We start from the raw sequence: 20948 nt of genomic DNA on the forward strand, positions 1-20948 counted from the left end.
TTTAATGGAAACCACTTCAGATAAAACGTGAAGCCACTTAATGTAAAGAACTAAAAAAAAAAGAAGATGTATAACACAAAGACAGGGGATGTCTATCGAAACTGGTTTGGAAAACCGCCACCAGGAAGAAAACTACACAACTTTGCAGCTCTTAGAAAGAAGCTACTGGAATAAAAAGATGTATTATAACGAGATATCTGAACAACAAATTGCTGAAGACTTCCTGAAGCGGGTTGGGTTTGAAAAAGAAAAACTAGCAACATCAGATCATTTTTATTTACACCTGAACAATTCAAAATAGAAAGAAATCGGAGATAACATAAAAACAAGGCTATTATTGGATATATTGAATTTAGGGGTCCAAATCTAATAATAATTTATGAAAGTAAAAACAGAGGCAGCAACCCCTTGTGCAGTCATGACCTGCCTGGTGGAAAGAGTGAGTACTGTTCCCTACAATACAGCATCTACTATATTCTGATCGGACTTTTTTTTTTCTTAGTATTTTAAAAGCTGCAAACTTCCTATTTTTTTTAATTCAGAAACTAAAACATTGAAGAGCTATGAAAATGGGATTGTCACCATTAAAATGAGCGACCTTTTGCACTCCAGAATTTATTTTTCTAAATTTTCACCACCATTCTCAATGCATTTTTGCCAATCTCTTTGGGTGCCTCAATCGTAAAAGTCCACAGTGCACTTTGTCACTCATATCTCTGTCGCCACTCTGCAATTGACGAACTCATCTAACTGTGCTGAAATCAACTGCATCAGCTTCATAAACGTTTGACAGGCATCGATGAATGTTGATTGGTTAAATTTTTTCTGCATTTCTACTTCTGATGCACATCTATGACAAGGGTTGCTTTCTTAGAGTCTCACATCATCAATATATGCAACAGAGAGATGAAGTTTTCAGGTCACGAATGCATAAGTTCAGTCATCATAACAATGAAACTTGCAATCCCCTCTGAAGCATTTGAATGAAATAAAAAAAAATAGAAGGCATTATAATCAGAACATCCCTCATATTTTATCTATATTCATTGGATTCATCTTTCCATCCCAGTTTCCTTTGGATGTCATTGAAGAAACAAAATTACAAAGCAACAATAACAGTTTAAGCTGAGGATTGATAATTTATATTATTTTCTTTATTTAGACTGCTATTCTAATCTTGATTGTTATTGGAATCAGGAATATAGAATAGAATCAGTAATTGTATCGGAATTGGGGAAAATACTGTCATTGTCTCAACACTAATTGAAGTGTTTCGACCAGTGTAACCTCCAACTTTCTTCAAATGTATCTAACTTGGGAATCTTTGTATTACTTTGGACTGTCATTCATATATTAGCTGTTGCATTCACAACATTTCAGCTGATGTAACCCCTAACCTTCTTCACATATATTTTTCCCAATATGGGAACGTTAAAGTTAAACATGTCGATCCATGGCCTAATAATTAAAAACGTTGTTTAACAATCAGTTCTAAGTAACAAGCATCCCAAGATCGAAAATTTAATAATTATTACAGACTATTATCATTTGTATTTTGAATTTTTTTAACTAAGAATAACATACTTTTCCGTCGTCATGGCTGACAGAATTAGAACAATTTACCTATGTGGATTAAATAAACGGTTATGTTCCAAATACTATCTAGGTTTCCAAATCCAAAAAGATGCGCTGGAAAAAAAAAAAGGGGTCAGAGGTCATACCAGCGGAAACGTAAGTAAAACAATCAAAATGAGAAAAGTTGTGCAAATAATTGTCAAAACAAAATGGTTTGTACAATGTTTGCATCCAGAATGTTCTAAAATAAACCCTAAATTATTTGAAATTCAAGATGTCGAAAAGAGAAATAAATTTGGATCATGAATCTTTAATTTCCTTATAAAATGCAAATTAAATTGATCCAGCTTCCATGTAAATCGCCTTCTGTCCTTGAAGAATATTTACATCGTCAAAGTGAAAACATCATTACGGCTATGATACACTATATTCCACTTTGACATTGATGATCTTTTAATGATATCGACATTAATTTTGACTCGAGATCTCAAATGCCCTTTATCGCATAAACCACAGAGGCGCAATTGCAAATCTCCACTTCATGGGAACAGCAGATACGATCTCAATTTACAGATTCTTCTATTGCTTCGATCAGTGATTCTCAATAGCTGCGGCTTAATTCTCTTAAACATGCTGTGAAATACTAGCGTACGTATGTGTGCATATGTGCAAGTAATAGTGATATAGTGCTAATAAACAGATAAATATTAAAAACTTATTTTACTAACAAGTATTCAAGTATTTGAGGGCTTAAAATAAAACCAATTTTAAAGATGAGGAGTAAATACTAATGACCTTTTATAGATCACTAGCAGGGGTGCCCAGCGTTGTTCGGGTGTTTGGAGATGTATGTTGAGCAAAAAAAAAAATAAAATAAAAGTAAAAGAAGGTAGACAGGCAGGCTCGAACCTGTACTGCGAAGGAGGCAAAGAATGTGAAAAAAAAAAAAAAACCCTGACGTCTTTGCTGTTACGCCCATCGCCAAACCCGAAGTGATGTAGGTTTAAATTAAAGCTAGACAACTGAAAACAGGGGATGACTTTCGAAAATATCAGCAAAAAAAGCGATCCCTCTCTGTAGAAAAGTGCCAAGTTGAGGGTGAAGGAATTTATGTTTTTGGCCAATTTTTCAATATTTGTCATCGGAAGGGTCGAGCTTCAAAATGATACTGATCTTGTAAAAATACGTGCTCTCTATAGAAAGTTTTAGGCAGACATGCATACAAACATACATACATACATTTAAACAGACAGGTGAGATTTATATTATAGATTAGCGGGGCTACCCGGCGTTGATCGGGAGCATATAAACAATGAGAAAATTGAATTTGATTTTGAATATATTTGTTATTCTTAGGAGAAAGGAATTTTTAATGTCTATATATCATTTGCTATTTCGAGCAAAAGAATATTTTACCTACCTAGGACGGGTATTAGACGTATGCAATAATTGTATCTTACCTAGGCTAGATAATTTACAGCATGTATATGAAATTATTTTACCTTTGCAAGGACGGTGAATATACAACACATATTTAAAATACACTCAGATGGGTAATTTAAATACATACATGAAACAATTTCACATACTTTTTGACTAATTCTAACCGTTTGTTAGAGGGTGGGTCCATAGATCATAAAGAAGGTTTAATCATCAGGGGTCACTTCTTAGTTATTTGTTAAAGGTTTTCTATGGCTCACCCTCAAACAAACGGTTCGAATTCTTGTAATGCAAAGCCAACCCTCTTTTTTTCCTTAGTAGGAAAAGAAGCATGTTCTCAATACTCAAAGAATGTCGCAGGTTGCAGCGACCGAAACGTTGTGCTAATAACACCCAATATGAGGATAATAATCTGATTAATCAACATAACACAAGCATTCACATCTCATCTCAAAAATTCAGAATTGCATCTTAATAAAGTGTTTTTGTGGAAGGACCTGGATTCGAATTTGGCACACCACAATCATCAGTCCATGTCATTAACCACTTAACTACCATCAATGATTGATCTGAATAAAGATTTATATAAATAACAAATGAACAAAGATAACTTATTTCTATTTATTCCAATGTTCTAGTAGTTTCTGGTTAATGCGTTTGTTTAAGTGTAGAGTGTCTTGAGGTTCAGTTCAATCCTGTGCAAAAGCAGGATTATGATTAAATCGAAAAAAAAATATGACAAAAGTCTTGAAAAACAGCGTTCCCTTAGAAGGGCTGGCTTCAAACTTCTGCAACAGTTTCAAAGTTTGAAGGTACCTGAAGAAGACTGAAGGAGAGGGGAAGTGGAGAGGGGACAGTTGAAACATTGTTCATAACAATAACAAAGATGAGGAAACCAGTCTGAAATTGTGAACAATGATAAAAATTCCTCATCACAGACAAAATAAATACTTTAAAAAAAAAAAAAATCGACCCCTTTTCTAGAGACTGTGACTGACATAAAAATCAATCCACTAATAAGGTTTTTTTGTTTTTTTTTCATAATCACTAAAAATTAGGGAATAATTTAATTTTAATGAAATGTTATGCATTTATTTGATAAATCAAATTTTATAAGGAAGCATCATTTTTAAAAAGTAAACGTTTTACAAAATTTGAATTTTGTTCCAGTAATTAAAATTTTATGATTTTAAATAACTAAATTCTGCTCTTTCCTTTCATAAGTTACCCTCATAGTATTATTCATCATCCAACTGACAATCCCATCAACATTTAACCTCGAGTAGCTTTTGGCCCTAGTCAGTGAGGACTCGTTAAGTATGAAAAAAAGTTTTACTGCACATGCACAGTAATGCTTTCCTTATCATAACATGTAACTGTTAATAAACGATTCTAGATAATTTTCCAATATTTTCAGTAATAAGTAATGAAGTACACATCTATGGCCTCCAGAGCACTGTTGAACACATCCCTTCAAAGGAAGAAAGAGAGTATCTGATTGGGAATTTGAAGGTAGGTAGTGTCTGCAATTTATATATATATATATATATATATATATATATATATATATATATATATATATTTATTTATATATATATATATATATATATATATATATATATATATATATATATATATATATATATTTATTTATGTAGCTTCAGAAACCTGGAGTCGTATTATACAAACAAAAAGAAAAAAAAAAATAGAAAAAAAACAAAAACAACCCAAACTATGAAGAACAACACAATGTTCTTTTCGGTATTGTCCCAGCAGAAAACATTGTTCTCTTTTGTGTGGTTGCAGACAAAAGTCTTGGAACAAAACCAATTTGGTTAAATTTAATTGATTCTTAATACTTCTTTTTTTTCCACTTTCAAAACTAAACTGCAATGTTCTTGTAATCTTGTAAATAATCGTTTTAGTCGGCCATCATGAACAATATCGGTTTCTTTTAATGAGACAACGATGACAGCAGTTCTACAATTTTTTGTTGTTGTTTCTAGAATGACTTTCCAAAATAAAAAAAAATGTTTAAAAAATAAATTGCTTTAATCAAAAAGAAAGATTTTTTTTTAATCTCATCTTTTCATGAAGATGAACGTCATGTTGTTGTGCAGTTTTTTGAATTTTAGAAGCAAAAAATATTCACTATGAACTTATACATTCATTCAAAAAATATTTGATTAAAAAAAAAAAAAAAACACACACACACACACAAAAAAAAAAAACATTGTAGGAGTCACAGATTTTTTAGTCTACAAAGAGAAAATGGAAGAAAATTTTAATTCTAAACAAAATTACTTGCAGGAATAAATGTATACAGGAACAGTCACTATAAACTAGTGTTGGAATGATTAATCTGAATTTGAAATCAGCAAAAACAAGTTTTTGGTGCATCGGAATTGGTATTGAAAATAATCTGTGCCAAACTTCCGATTTCAAAAACAATTATTTTGTTTAAAACTTAATTTTCCATTGCTGATACTAATAATAAAAGGATAGATATTTATTGAATTTAATTATCAGCGTAACTAAAATTTACTGACCACTTGTGAAAATCTAATTTTTCTTATGAGATTAAGGATTAAAAAGAAAAGATTTATTTTTGAACAGTTTAAAATTTTCATTCAAATGTATTACACCATTAAACAACATTACTCCTGATGACTTGAATAACCATGAAACTGCAGCAAAATGTTCAGATATCAAATTAATTATTGAGAATGTATCCGTTCTTCTGATTATTTCATAGATTTGCTGTCAATGTCTAAACCATTTTTCTGTACCATTCACAGCCAGACTAAAAAAAAAAATATCCAATGAATCTAAAATATTTTCTCATTTCGGATTCCCTATCATTTTCTCTAACATGTTTCCATTCTTAAGAAAAATGGCGTTGTTGATGTTGACTATAAGATGCATGGCTGCAGGCCTTGCTTGCTAGAGTACAACATTGCTCAGGGAGGGGGGGCAATCCTCCTTGTATTTTTTTTTTGTCCATTGTTCTTGGATGGTTCCATCCAATTTTTTTTTTCTTCATTGCTGTTTGACCTTGTAACCATTTGACCTTTTGTATCTTTTCTTGATTCATTTAATTTTCTCATCTGATTTGGTTGCATCCTTTCTGTTTGACTCTTAACTTCTGTTCTTAAATTAAAATCTAATTTTCCTTAAGATTAATATGGTGGTGCTGAAACGCACATAAACATGCATGAGCGCATACTATAAAAAAAATGTGACCTACCGTTAGATCGTTTGAACCAAGAAAAAGTGAGATTACAAAGCCGGTTAAATATTAAAGAAAATAAAGTCAAAATCCCAAATTAGTGTTTTTCTGCTTATTATATGTCCCTTACCATTTTCTTTTTTTTTTTTTAATAGTATTACTACAACTGATCTTATTGCCTTTTGCTTATAATTGACTGTTCGAATATATTGTTCTTCCATTTTTTCATGACCTTCGAGTCTTAAACAGAGAGTAACAAAGAGGTAGAAGAAAAAAAATACATAAAATATAGAATTATGAGAGGCGATCAAATAACATTTAGTTAAAAAAAAAAATGTGAAACTGATAGATAGAAAGTTAATAAGTGATGGGTCACTTGAATTTTATATATATATATATATATATATATATATATATATATTACGGTTAATTAAACAAAAATTATGATTTTTTTTTTTTTTTGGTCGTAAACCTGACTCAATCCCAAAACCGAGGAAAATAATCTCTGTTTTTATCTGGGGCGCATTAATTACTGGGAGATATCCACCTTCAGTCTTCGTTAAGACATGCATCTAGGAGGAAGAAACTGATGTAAAAACCTGCGATCTACTGTACATTCTGTCCTATGACAGTCATCTGCATCAACAAAGATTAGCAGTAATACCAAAAAGTGTGGATAGTTCTACACAAAGCTTTCAACATTATAAATAAAATCATCTGCATGGATTTCCGAGCAATTTAGTTGTTGTGGTGGAAGCTCATATGTAGAAATCAACAGGAGAATCCATCATATATATGTATGTGTGTGTGTGTGTGTCATTTTATAATGACAAGCTATAAGCTTGTACATCTAAAAACAAGAATAGGTTTAAATCTCCCAAAATTCATACTAGATTTGTCCACAAGGAGCCATGGCATAATGGATAAAGTACTAGATAAAATTCAGTTGCAAATTACTTATGACTTCTACTTAATCGTGGAATAAAAACATGCTACCCCAGAGGATTCAATTAAATTGAAATTCCGTGCAGATTCACTAGTTTGATAGAAACATTACCGAGTTTGACAAGGTACACCTGAAATATGCTGGAGATGAGGTTGCATTGCCGAAATGTTGTACGGATAACACTCAACATGAGAACGGTAGTTTGAACGAACCAAGTAATACAGAAAGCCATGTTCTCTTTTAATACTTTGAGTATGTCCGAGTGGGCAAAGAGAGATAACAAAGGTGTAAAATAGGTTTTATTTGCTCTTTGAGAAAGGCAAACACAAACACCTATTTGTGATAAATTATGAAAATAATAAAAACGATTAATATTAGGTTTAGCAACGCTCTGGAAAGGGATCTCATTTTTAAGCTCATAATTATCTCTGAACCAACAAAGATGGTGACTGCAGACATTTAATAATAGAGGGAAGAAGCAGCAGAGAAAGACGATGAGGAGGAAGACTTGAAGATTTATATAGAGAGGGGATCAATAACAATTTGATCACGCAATGTTCACAAATTGATTTCAAGTTGGTTGTCATGTGCTATTCAGTATATCTTATACTACCTGACTGATCTAGTGTTGTCCAGGGTTCACTCTTCTGAAAACGCAAATACATTTAAATTATTTATCCTATCAAAAACTCATGCATAAATAAATTAAATATAAAAAATGTATCCATCAATTAAATTCAGATTCTAATCTTGTTATTTCAATATTCATATTTGTTTCAGATTTTCCTGAAATTCTGTTTCACTTTATTATGTGTTCTTATTACAGTAACCAATAAATGAACCAGAGTTTTTTGTTTTTTTTACACAGGAATCACCGCTTATCAAGGCCCGGAGGCCACTCTAGGATAAGGGTTAATGGGTATACATTAGTCAATGTGATTATAGCATAATAAACATAAGTAGTGTAAATTTTATGAATTAGATTACTTAGGGGGACAGTTCATCAAGAACTTGTTTACGTTGGACTTGAAGACACTCATATTTTAGTCAGCTGAAAAGCAGGCAAATGGAAGAGAGTTCCACAGGCGTGCAGTTCTAAGAAAGCAGCTTTGTTCATGGAATCTGCATTGAGGTTTAGGCACAGATAAACAGTGTGGGAAATTATTGATAGTGGTTTTAACTAGATGAGTGTTTTTCGTTTGGTGAGGGAGGACCATAGATTGAAGCTCGGACGAGCGCTTGCCATGGAAATAACAATAAAGTAGAGACAGGCTCACAACATCTCTTCTGTGGGAAAAAGGTTGCAGAGAAGAGAAAAAGGCATCCCCCATTAAGCTACGAAGTCTATTTTGAACTCTGTCAAGGCAGGATAAGCTTCTTTTAGCAGCTCCTGCCCAGATGTGGGAACAGTCTTCCTGAGTGCCAATTCTTATGACATCATTATCTTTCTCATAAAAACTGTACCCCGATTGGTTCTCATGGGGATCTTCTTGCATGTTGATTTATTATAACAAACAAACTTTAGATCATTTAAATCATTAGATTGGGTGTTGTTTGGTTTAGTATTGAACTGACATTTCAATATGGTTCTCTTCAAGAACTCAGCGTCACCCACCCTTTCACTCGGATTTTAATGGCCATCGTTGGCAGGAGATGCAAACAAGCAGAAATCACAACTAAAAAAAATAATAAAAATAAAAAAATAAATAAGCAAATTTGGAAACAAACCTATCCTACAATATCGATTTTCTTGTTTGTGATAATAAAAACAATGTAAATATATATATTTTTTGTACTTTTATTTTTCCGAGTTCTCCTTTCGTTTTCATTGCAATTCTTACTCTAATACAAACAATAATCTCGATCTCATATCTGTCAAATGCAGTGATTTTAAGATAGATCACAGGTAAAATAAATAAATAAAACAAAGTTCGTTTAAATTATGATATCATGTTGTTTTTTTTTTAATATTAACTTATAGAACACAAAGCAGATCATTTTATTCAATCCTCATTATCATATTCCATTTAAGCATGTATTGGATGGCTTTTAATAACTGATTCCCCAATTAACATATCTGACTATATATCTAAAGTCCATCTGTATCCTTTCACTTCCATGTTTTCCTTGACCTTCCCCTGCCAACTAACCCTCCTACCTGAACAGTTCTACATCTATTAACCCAACAACTCTCAAATACTCTTCCAATGTGACCAGACCAACAAAATCTCCTGTTCTGCACACATCTTAAATATAAGATTAAATCTTCCTCTGGGGTCATAAAATCGAATTCTGCTGTTAAGACTTACATTAAATGAAGTAGTCGCTCTGTAGGTTTTTCTTTGTTTTTGTTTTTTTTATTTATTAATATAAAATATTCTACATTTATTAATTTCTAATACTGGAAATTCAATTAAAAAAAAAAATTAAGAGTAACTATTGGTGTCTAAAGCCTAACAAAAGTTTAAATAGATAGAGAAAGTTTGGAAGGAAAGAAATGCTTAGTCCATTTCCTTTATGCCGTCCTTCCTTTTTTTTTTTTTGTGGGGGTGTCGTTAATATGAACTCTCCCTCTTCTCCCAGAGGTAGGACACACATTTTAATGTCGTACACATAAGTAGATACTTACGAATACTGAAATAATCTTGAAGACTTCACATTGCAACCGATTCTTGCCAAAAATCAATCATTGTATGCCGAAAGCGTTTTTTTCTTTGGATGCCAAGCCTTCTTTTTTTACATTTCACCTAAATGATTAATGAAATAATAGCATGGCTCAATTGTTTATTTCCTGATAGAATTCATGAAGATGACTTCCTCTACTTCATTAATGATTGGCAGGTAAACAAGATTGTCCCTTTTCCAAAACAAAAGTTAGGGAAAGAAGTGTTTGATTTAAATATAGTGTACACCTTCTTATATTTTCGTACACTTTAAACTTATCTTTCTCTATTATATATATATATTGATTTTTTTTTCTCTATTATATATATATATTGATTCTTTTTCTCTATTATATATATATATTGATTTTTTTTCTCTATTATATATGTATTAGTAAAATTATAAAAATATCAGAAAAAGCCCTATGGGAGTCGATTTACATGTGGTGTCATCACTATAAACAAGAGTCCAAACAGTAATCAATTGAATGGCATCACTCACGCTCCCCAGCATAAAAGTTTGATGCAGACATCTACAGGCAAAGTGATGTACACTGCCTTCTGGGACAGGAAGGGCATCATCCTCCAGGATTTTTTTTCGGACCATGGTTGACTGTCAACTCTGACCATTACGTTGAAATATTGATAAAGCTGAAGACCCAGATTGCATATGTAAGGCTAGAGAAACATTCTATTTGCAATATGAGAATGCTAGACTACACACCAGCTTGAAAACCATGGAATGTGTAAAAAAAAAGTTTGGCTGGACAGTGCCGTCTCATACATCATATAGTCTTGACCTGGCACTGTCAGACTTCTACTCGTTTGTATCTCTGAAGGACTCATTACATGGGCAGAATTTCCCTGAAAATAATGCCATAATTGTAGCTGTGACAAAAATGGACCGACTTGGCAGACATTCATCACTGGCAAAAGTGCATTAAAAATGGTGGTGACTATGAAGAAAAATAAATTTTGGAGAATAAAAGATCACTCATTTTAATGGTATCACTCCCATCTTCATAGCTCTTTCAACATTCCTGTTGCTTACTGACTAGTTATCTTAAATTTTGAAAACAAGAATTTGTTCTAGACTGACTTGAAGTCAAACAAAATAAATAGAGAGAAGGTCATGGTTGAGGAAAGGGTGGAGTGAGCATATTACTGATTAAAATTTATTTGACAACACCTGCTTTAAAATATTTCATAATTGTTTTCTCGCTCTGCATAGCGACTCAACCCAATATATATTTAAAAGGAATTGCATTATAATTTATACAAATCTAAATTTATATTTGTAAATTAAATCCATAGGAAGGTGAAGCTCATCTCTTTTATGATTGGCTAATTAAAAATAATGAGGCAACAGCAGATGATTCAGTGCAAATGGTAAGGCTTCGGAAAGTTAAGCACTCCAATTGAGAAGAACAGTAATGGCCGCCAGGTTTGTTTATTTGCTAGCATAGTTAACCCACCCACATTGGCTAGGTGTCAAATATATTGAAAATGAATTTAATTACTCAGCATTGCTTGGAACCATAAAACATTAAATAGAAAAGGTTATAAAGTGTAACATATTTCTATTAAAATGTCCGGCTCTTTATGTAACGTGGCCGTTACACTTTGTGTTGTTACATTTCAACCACTCTGACTCACATGCTGTCTGGTACTGTCACAGGAACAAATAAGGAAGGACATAAAAAATACGACTCAACCGCTGCTAATATTTTCGCTAGTCAGCTATCCTATAGCTGCTGTTGATCTTCTCACATGCACACCATACACGTGTTGTGTTACATTTACCTGTCTCTAGCTTTCTTGAGATTTTAATTCCCAGGTCTAGTTATTGATGATCAGAACTAAGTACTATCTAAAATATAAAGTTATCTTGTTAGATTTTTAAAGATATACCCAAATAGCATTCACTCTGACAAATCAAACTATGCTTTATTTGTTATTGGCAAATATAACGTACTTTTTTTTTTTTTGCTGTTGTTTATTTTTTTAAATTACTTAGTCCGATCCAAATGACTAGTAATATGAAACATTTTTAAATAATCACCTAAGAATACAAATCAGCAAAGAGAATAACCCCTTTTTAATTGAAGAATATGAGTTGTCTATTTTACAACTAAAATTTTATTTCTTTTTCTGTATAAGTTTAAAAATGTGAAAACAAGTAAAACTAAAAATTATTTCACTGCATCGTGGCCAATACATCTATTATTCTATATAATCCATTGCTACTCCTCCTCCTCCTTTTCTTCTTCTTCTTCTTCTTCTTCCTAGCTTTGAATGAAATATTAGGGTAAAGTAGAATTTCAAGCTTTGGTAGAGCAACTAATCTAGAAGGAAAATTCTGAATAACACCATGGCAATTGATAAGGGTTTGCTCTGACAGCAGAATTTCCAACTTGTGTAGGAGATAGTGCTACTCTATCAAGTTGAGCAGTGAACAGACATCCCATGCTTGTTCCGCATCGCAATCTGAAAAATGATGCATGACTTTTTCTAAAGCTAAAGTCAGATGCAAGAAAAAAAAAAAAAGATAAAATCTTACAATAGATTTGCATCCAATGAAATATAATTTCTAATCATCCGACCGATCATTGTTGTAGTTCACTATCAGAACGATGCCAAAAGGCCCACTTGTATAATGGAATCGCCCCATCGGCAATAGAGAGTTCAACTAGTTAAGAGATTCTTTTCATTCTCAGTTACAAAAGGTTGAGACTTAAGAGCAATTGGTGATCCCTCTTCCACTTAGACACATTCAAATAACTCAGAAGAGAGAAAAATAACAAATCTAGAAAAATAAATAAATAAATAAATAAAAATAATAAAGAGATAAAAATTACCACAAAATAAAATTAAAAAAAAATCTTTATAAAATGCTTCAACTGTTATTTTAAAATATGAGGGGTTAAGGATAGAGGGAAGGAAGGAACAGCATTCATGCTTCAAATCAATGATAAATGCACATACAGAGACTGCATCAGGGAAAGGAGGAAGGACATATTTGTGGCCAATGGCTTGCATCCAAAGTACATTAAAACGAAGAGAACCTCTAATATTGGGGGAATTTTCACATCAATTTTTCTGTTAGCCTCAATCATGCCAACAGTTTATGCTTATGGGTGGATATTTGGTTGTGTGTGTTTTTTTTTTGGGGGGGGGGGGCAGGAGAAAATCTTCATTTTAACAATGATCCTCTCTTTTTAAAAAAGACAAACATTGAAATATGAATGAACATGGTTCCTTCTCAAGCATTCCCCATTTAATAAAAAACTTAAAAATAAGGGCAGAGATCAAGAATGTTTTTCTTTTAACTATTTATTTTTTATTAAATAGTCAAGACCAAAAGCAAGTAGAAGATAAGGGTTACTAAAATCGATCGATTGTTAGTTGAATGATGAAGAATACTATGAGATGGATTAAAATTGGGAATTGTATGGACAAAATTTCAATTCTTATGACTAACCTGATAAACAGCAAAATCCCATCCTTTCATTGTAGAGATCCCTAGATGTCAGAAAGCCTTCTACTCTAATAGTTTCTTTTCTCATACTGCTAAACTTTGAAATTATTTTCCCAATTCCTACTTCCCTAGCTGTATTAACATATTCACATTTAAATGTAAAGTAAACAAACATGTCACTTTTCAATTACCTCCAGACATGGCTCCAAATAGTAGCTCCTTAAGTTCAAGCAGCAATGTGACTTTTAAAAATAAATAAGATTTAAAAAAAAGAAAGAAAACTATATCTATATTGAACTTGTAGTTTGCAGGGAAGCAGCCCCATGGCAATGTATTCCAAAGATGAAAAGTCCTTGGAAAACAAACTCTGTTCATGGAAATTCTGTTTGACGTTAGGCACAGATGACCATAATGGCTTTTGTCTTTAAACCTTAATTCAATAATTATTTTACCAATATGGGGGGGGGGGGGTTCATGCTCTTCCTAAAAGTAAAAGAGCATAAATGATTGTATTTAATTTAAAGTATTTAGAGTTGGCATAGTTAATCTCTTAGTCTACAAAGATATCCATTAAGTTACCTCATCCCAAGCTGGATAACTCTCTGAATTATATAAATAAGTACAACTTTTAACCAGTTAAAAAATGGTAAAAGTTATATCCCGGTAACTGAAAACGAATGCTTTATGCCAAATTGATAGCGGAATATGGTTAAATTAGGACTCATTTTTGCATTAAATACTAATCTCTATTAATCCCTAATTTTGCATCAAATGGATACCATAATACTTAGTTTGCTGCACTTTATACCAAAGGTTCATAAAAATTTCGGTCAGATTTGCTCATTAGTTTTTAAAAAGTGGAATGTACAGACGGACAAAGAGAAATATAAAAATACTAGCAGCGATTCCCATGGGATTTTGCTGTACGCTCAGGTACCTCTGAAGCAGGTACAGCAAAGTCCCAACCTTAACCTCTGACCTTGAAAAATAGTGTGCACCATCCTTAGGTAGGAGATCATCATCATGTCAGGTTTGGTTATGATTATACACACAGACACACAAGAATGCTATTATATATATATATATATATATATATATATATATATATATATATATATATATATATTATAAAGCTGTGTGTGCGTGTCTGGTCACAAATAGGCTCCTATATGGTTGACTATTTTTAAAAAACTGATTACATATAATCATAGAAAATGTATCAAGACACAGGAATGGGTATGTTTGATCCGGCAGAACAGTGGTTCATGAAAATTGTGGGGTCTGCATTCGCACCTGGTCCACAAAGTATGGAAATAAAAAATTTAAAAATTAAAAAAAAAAAAAAACGTTTACAAGTGTTTTTGATATAGATGTACATAAGAATACTTTGATAAGTATGTTTTAACTTAAATAGGGATGGTATAATAAAATTGTGGGGTCTGCGTTCACGCCTGGCCTCCATAGAATGGAAATAGGCACAAACTTTAATAAAGACTTTTCATATCTATCTGCGTAAGTATACTTTGATAATTATGTTTCAGTTTGAACAAATATGGTATAATAAAATTATGGGGTGTTCGTTCGCGCCTGACCTCCATAGAATGGAAATATGTCACAAAGTTTAACAAGGTTTTTTAATATAGATCCACAGAATATTGTGATAAGTGTTTCAGTGTGCACAGGTATGGTATAATAAATTATGGTGTTTATCTATTTTATTTTTACTTTCATCATATTTTGCTTTGGTTTTGATATCCCCAAATTCGAAGATATCTCTTTACAACCCTTCCTTTTCATAAACTATCATAAATTAGAGTCCATTTTCTGTAGGCTGTTTTTGGACCTAGTCAGTGACGGGTACTTTTGCTAGTATATATATATATATATATATATATATATATATATATATATATATATATATAAGCTATAGTGACTATTCCATCAAAAATGACGGAGAAAATGTTTTTGAAAAAAAAAAATCAATTTAACATTAATGCAATTTATTTTGGGGAAGAACTAAGGAGAAAATGAAACTACTACCATGTATAAGAATTGAAACCACAACCTTCAGAATACGACAGTTGCGTTTAATACATCCCTCTTCCCTTATACTCACTACTTTTCATCTCAAGCACCCTTCATTGTCACACGGATAGATAAAATGAAAAGAAAAATATAATAGAGACACACATCTAGCAATAATTTAATGATAAAAATAAGACATCTAAAAAAACACCAAAAAGTAATCATGCTGTTTCTTCCTTTTGTACCAGCAAACATATTGGTACGTTCAACACATTCAACGTATTTGATACAAGTTTGAAAGTAACGAAACACTGAATTGTTTTCAAATTAACGAACAAGAAAAATTGAATATTTCTAATTTTGTTTGACATTTAATATCATCTTATTTGCCCTCAGCTATGTTTTTCCCTCATTTCCTGCGTTGAGTCATATGAGAGCAATGATTGATGTGCATGTCATAATTAACCGTTAACACTAGTAAACAAAGAGGAAAACAAATTCGAAGTTTATTGATTAAATAATGCAATATTTACAGAATATATGCTAACATAAGAGATATGTGTCTGCCTGTAGATTCACAAACTATTTTTAAACTATTAAACCTAAGAATGTAACATTTTTTCCAGAATTATCTCTGATATGCAGATTGTCTTAAGGCGAATGCGGTCAGATTTATACATTTTTTAATATTGGTAATGCTACTATTGTTGACTTAGCATTAAAGTTGACAAAACGAAAGTTAATTTTTATGACAAGTCAACTCTTTTGGGGATATTTAATGCTAAAAATATAACTACTTTAGACCATTTATTTTGCCCAATTAATTGATTACATGTATTATTTTGGATTATTCGGACAGCTATTTCTATGTTATTTTCACAATGTTTCAGCCAATGTAACCTCCGACTTTCTTCAGGTGTATCTTGTTGAACTCGGGAATCTTTATGTCAAAACTTGAGAATCTGCACGGAATTTCAAGTGCTTCCCTGAGTTTGACAAGAAATACCTGAAGAAGGTCGGAGCTTACATCAGTTGTCCAAATAATACAACTTATCAATCTTCATCATAAAAATTCAGAAACATGATTACAATGTGGTGAGACGACAACAACTACGGATGGCAGTGATGGCTGAGAATGCAGTTAGGAGATTCGAAGTTCCTATCCACCGCGGTTACCACCTGATGAAGGTCAGAGGAATAGTTGGCCGAAACGTTATGAAAAAACAACAACCAATAAAAGATGAAAAACAACAACTAATAAAGATGAGAATAATAGTCCGAAATAAAAATAAATTAATATATATAATGCTCATCTCAAAAATGAATTCCAATTAAGGAATAATATATATGATTACATGATGCTATTTTACAGATCTAAGTGATGGGACTACGCATTCATACCTTGCCCAATAGTATTAGTGCATAAATAACCGCAATATAGCTGATAGGATAAGATAGGATTTCAGTGTGAATTAGATCTTATCATCCCCTAGTTACCACACTAGAAACGGCCAATAGAACTTTGGAACTTGTTCTGTAGCTCTACGTACAGCACGTCAGCCTTGCATTATTTGCATAGTCATTGCAAAAAGCTGAAACGTCCTTGGTAGCACAATAAGATCCCAATGATGGCCTAATATTCAGATTAAACTTTTGTTGAGACCACACTGAATAAAAAAACACTAACAAAACTACCAAAAAAGTCTCCCCCCAACTAAATCTTTCTTATTTGCTGACATCCAATGTCAATTATACAGAGATTTTTTTTTTTAATCGCAGTTAGACTATTTTAGACCTACAGTGTTCTGACTTCTGAACTAACATGTTAAAATTGATTTCATGTAAGGGAACTAAGAATAAAGCTAAGAAGACCTCTAGTGCACAGCTCAAAAATCTCTTTAGAGGCCCCCAGTCAGATAGGGAGGATGATGATAGCATTGGTTTGGATTGCTTGTGTTTGATCAATATATACATATGTTTAGATGTATATTTTGATTGGAGTGAAAAACTATTTTATTAATGAATCAAAAGAAAATTAATTTCGGATGTTTTTAAATGAGGATTGATAATGTGTTTATTTGGACTACTGTTCTCATCTTGAGCATCATTCACACGATGTTTCGGTCGACGTAACCTCCAACCTTCTTCAGATGCATCTTATTGTACTCAGGAAGCTTTCTGTCAAACTTGTAAATTTGCACGGAATTTCAAACAGAACCTTTATTTAATCCATCAGTCATGACCAGGTAAAAGTCTTAAGTAATTTGCAATTGTATTCTTTGTATCGCCTACACTGAGCGTTGAACATTCAACCTCACAAAGAGTGTCATTTTACCTATTTTAATGGATAAATTACTAGGTCAAATTCAGTTGTAAGTGACACCCTTCTAGGGATTGAAGGTTCAATCCTCAGTACAGCAGAAAGATTCTAGAGTTCAACAAAATACACCTGCCTGAAGAAGGTTGGAGGTTACCTCAGCCAAAACGTTGCATGAACAACACTCAAGATGAGATCAGAAGTGCAAATAAAACAAATAATGAATTAAATGAGGATCTTAACATAAAGGACATATATAAGGTGTATCTTGGTAGATAATGTTTCGGACCATTTTTGTTGGAAGATAAATCATTGTGTACACAAAAAGAGCTCAAAATCCTTTCTGATAGAAATTTATGACAATTGAAAGAAGCTTATTTTAACACTTTATATTATTAATGAACTCTTCCAAATCTTATAGTGATCGAGAGTCAAGTACTCTTGTGGATATTGGATACTCTACCTATATTCGACTGACAAGTAAGCCTAGCTTATGTCACCACTTTTTCTGTATAATAATTCCTTTCTCAATATATCTTTAAAGTTATACCGTGTTCATAGTTGTCTTTTCGGGGTCCCAACCTGGGTCCACATTAACTTGCAAACGAATTGAGATAACATACTCACACAAATAGGTCACTCGATTCACATCAACATACTAACAGAAACTCGAGGGAACTACATGTAAAATTTCAGTAGATTTATATATCAACTACAGTTTCATTAAAGATCAGATTGTTAGAATTGCATCATCCATAAACATTTAAATGAAAATTCAAAGTCCTTAGTTTGAATATTGTGAGACTTAACATTAGCCCCTTTTATTTGTTAGATAAAAAGACAAATAGAGATGCAGAGCCAAAGAGAATGATAGCACAAAAGAAAAAGAGAACCCCTACCCCACCAGAAAAGAAAACAAAAAGTGATTCATTTATCCCCCTCCCTTACATGCACACATTTCCTCACGCTGATAGGCATTAGTTCTATGTTAGAGTCATTTTTTTTTAAAACCAAAAACTAATGAACAAATTACTCATACTGCATCAAAACTGTTGCACTCAAGTAGAAGAAAAGGAGAAGAAACAAATATTAATTTTTTTTTTCCAACTTAAAAAATATCCATCCACATTCTGCAAATCTTTTTCAACTTATTTTACAATTTTATTCCTAAGTGATTTAAAAAAAAAAAAAAAAAAAAAAAAGACAAAGTAATTTATAACGAAGTTCTATTGGGTTCTGGATGTTCTTTATAATCCCTTTTACCAAATAGTCAATAAAGATCAAGAAGAGAGAGAGAGAAAGAGAGAGAGAGAGAAAGGAGGGGGTTCTTAAACAAAACACACGCACCGACATATTTAAAAATAGTGCATAACTATTACCATCCAAAAGTGTTGTTTTCTGGCATGCCAACCTGCATGTTTTGTATATTAATGGTTTACAGATTAATTTTTGGAGAAGAGTATATTTGGTACATATACCTAATCTAAATGATAGATTTACTTTGATCCATATTTTTGTTGCGTCATGACCTCTTAGCATCAGATGCCCTTCAAGTCAGAATATTGATCTCACTTTAATCTAAAAACGCCCCTGATTTTATAACCAATCAAGTAAGGGAGATAACTCTTTTAAAGTATACAAAAAAAAATATTGATTTTATTTTTTTCTTCTTTTATTGATCATCACAAGTTCAATTAAGAAGGGATCTGAGAGTAATAGCAACTAATAAGGTGACTCCGTACTCACTACTGGATGTTCGGTTTCTTTTACAACATATCAATACACTCTTTTACAGATCATTTAAAGCCAAAGAGTTAGTGAGGTAATAGTTAGAACATAAACTGGATTAGACATACAATGTTCAATTTCTTGTTAGAGTTCTAAAATAACTTTCTCCAGTACTCTTGGGAAAAGGTATGAATTCATTTCTTATTCAACCCCCCCACCCCCACCCCCAATCCCAACTCCTAGCTACGAGAAAAAGTAACAAAGCAGACAAGGATATTAAGCATTGGCAGAAGAACTAGTTTTGGAGATGTAAAACTTTGAAATAACAACAATCCTTCTACACTTAGCGTGGTTTACAGTCATCTCCGATTTCTTAGAGCTAAGCAATACCGATGGAAAGTGCAGTTAAGGAGTGTGAAAGCCATACTTGCAACTTTTCAATTCACAGGCACATTTTCAGGAGATATCCATCATCTCTTGGGAAAAGAACTGGCCACTAAAGATCAAACCTTTATTTTAAACCTAAGATTGTTGCATAGCTATCAAGAATTTTTTAACCGCATAACACATACGGCTGGTGCATCTAGTATCGACTTATGTTGAAATATCTCATAGTAGTAGTAGTGGCAGTGTATATAATACATCTGCTACTCTTTTTCTTCTTTTTCCTTGTTGATTGTAATGTGTGTAAATGGATTTCATTTTTATTAGCAATTAAAAACTACAACATCATTATTTGCTCTGGGTTTCTTTTGTAGATTCATTTTGTTTTTACAGTATACATTAGTAGTACATAGCAAATCTCTCATAATGATTGGGTAGTATTAGTTCCTTCTTGCCTGCTCTCTGCAGAAGAGTACCAAAACTATCTTTCGAACCCAAATGCAAAGAGAAAGAAAAAGATTAGACTAGATTATTTGCAATGTTTCACTTAAGACTTCCTGTACATGCTGTCATTTCTTCAAACAGATCAACTTAAATCCTTAACTAAATTTCTACTGGCATAATCTAATTTTCATATGGAAATCCCCCCTCCTATAATCTAATACATCTCACTATCATATAAGCACAATACCTATTGTAAATCTCCAGGTTTTTTTATTCATAGCTAGAAATTTGTCTATTCAACAGCATATTAACTCCATTTTCATTCATTTGATGTCAAAAACAATACTAATTATCAAAATTTGTATACGATTAGTTAAACACAAGTTACTATTTTATCTATGGCTGGGGAGAAAGGATTCTAGGTTCATGTCATATTAATGCACCACATACCCGATATGATTTGAATGTGTAAACAATAAAGTGGTCTTTGACTGCATCTATTAGGTGAATCCTACATCCCCCGTAAACCCAGAGTAAAGAGCCGTTTTATAGTATGCCCGAAGATGCTAAAATATGAATAAATGCAAGGAATCTGACAAGACTTGAACTCTGCTTGCTGATTTCAGTTTGCAATGGTAATCAATCCACACCACCTTCCACATAACAATTCAAAAGATGTTATAAACAAAGAAAATATTGATTACAGGTATTCTGAAACA

General features: G+C 32.3%; 1 protein-coding gene across 34 annotated transcripts in view; it reads right to left on the minus strand.

Annotated features, from left to right (window-relative positions):
- The window catches only part of LOC145297554 (serine/threonine-protein kinase mig-15-like), a 1203941-nt gene that overhangs the window by 220864 nt on the left and 962129 nt on the right, over window positions 1-20948 (minus strand). The gene's annotated exons all lie outside the window — the stretch shown is intronic.

The sequence above is a fragment of the Euprymna scolopes genome, chromosome 18, assembly GCF_053919585.1.
Source record: "Euprymna scolopes isolate OS-2025 chromosome 18, ASM5391958v1, whole genome shotgun sequence".
NCBI classification, from domain to species: domain Eukaryota; kingdom Metazoa; phylum Mollusca; class Cephalopoda; order Sepiida; family Sepiolidae; genus Euprymna; species Euprymna scolopes.